Source organism: Synchiropus splendidus, unplaced genomic scaffold, assembly GCF_027744825.2.
Source record: "Synchiropus splendidus isolate RoL2022-P1 unplaced genomic scaffold, RoL_Sspl_1.0 HiC_scaffold_45, whole genome shotgun sequence".
Classification (NCBI taxonomy): Eukaryota; Metazoa; Chordata; class Actinopteri; order Syngnathiformes; family Callionymidae; genus Synchiropus; species Synchiropus splendidus.
This window is the reverse complement of record NW_026527079.1, coordinates 197,501-199,093: the sequence shown is the minus strand read 5'-3', so window position 1 is coordinate 199,093 and position 1,593 is coordinate 197,501.

Here is a 1,593-nt window from a genome sequence, read left to right as displayed (position 1 = left end):
CCCGGAGAGCCTCCGGGGCGGCCCCAGGACCCCCTGCCCGGCTCCGGGGACCCTCCCCGGGCCTGAGGGGCCGGCTGGACCCGGGAGGGACCGGGTCTTCTCGGACCTCCGGGGGTCATGGGGGGCACTCGGTCGCCTGGCCTGCCCGACCGAGGCGTGCGGCAGGCCGGGCAAAGAGCACCGTGATTCGCACCCTTGAGCTCCAGTGAAACCCCTGGAAGACATAAGCCCGACCCCACCGGGGCTCGACTTGGTACAATTTTCGCGCGACCTAATTTTTTGTCACTCAAAGGGTTTGGGCGCCTAATTTTTTGTCACAGCTCCGGCACCTAATATTTTGTCACTCTGGTTCTCCGACCCAGAGAGCCTCCGGGGCGGCCCCGGGACCTCCTGCCCGGCTCCGGAGACCCTCCCCGGGCCTGAGGGACCGGCTGGACCCGGGAGGGACCGGGTCTTCTCGGACCTCCGGGGGTCAGGGGGGGCACTCGGTCGCCTGGCCTGCCCGACCGAGGCATGCGGCAGGCCGGGCAAAGAGCACCGTGATTCGCACCCTTGAGCTCCAGTGAAACCCCTGGAAGACATAAGCCCGACCCCACCGGGGCTCGACTTGGTACAATTTTGGCGCGACCTAATTTTTTGTCACTCAAAGGGTTTGGGCGCCTAATTTTTTGTCACAGCTCCGGCACCTAATATTTTGTCACTCTGGTTCTCCGACCCAGAGAGCCTCCGGGGCGGCCCCAGGACCCCCTGCCCGGCTCCGGGGACCCTCCCCGGGCCTGAGGGGCCGGATGGACCCGGGAGGGACCGGGTCTTCTCGGACCTCCGGGGGTCAGGGGGGGGCACTCGGTCGCCTGGCCTGCCCGACCGAGGCGTGCGGCAGGCCGGGCAGAGAGCACCGTGATTCGCACCCTTGAGCTCCAGTGAAACCCCTGGAAGACATAAGCCCGACCCCACCGGGGCTCGACTTGGTACAATTTTCGGGCGACCTAATTTTTTGTCACTCAAAGGGTTTGGGCGCCTAATTTTTTGTCACAGCTCCGGCACCTAATATTTTGTCACTCTGGTTCCCCGACCCAGAGAGCCTCCGGGACCGACCCAGGACCCCCTGCCCGGCTCCGGGGACCCTCCCTGGGCCTGAGGGACCGGCTGGACCCGGGAGGGACCGGGTCTTCTCGGACCTCCGGGGGTCAGGGGGGGGGGGCACTCGGTCTCCTGGCCTGCCCGACCGAGGCGTGCGGCAGGCCGGGCAAAGAGCACCGTGATTCGCACCCTTGAGCTCCAGTGAAACCCCTGGAAGACATAAGCCCGACCCCACCGGGGCTCGACTTGGTACAATTTTGGCGCGACCTAATTTTTTGTCACTCAAAGGGTTTGGGCGCCTAATTTTTTGTCACTCAAAGGGTTTGGGCGCCTAATTTTTTGTCACAGCTCCGGCACCTAATATTTTGTCACTCTGGTTCTCCGACCCAGAGAGCCTCCGGGGCGGCCCCAGGACCTCCTGCCCGGCTCCGGGCCCCCCCCATCGGCCTGAGGGACCGACTGGACACGGGAGGACCCCTTGAGCTCCAGTGAAACCCCAGGATCGACCTCATG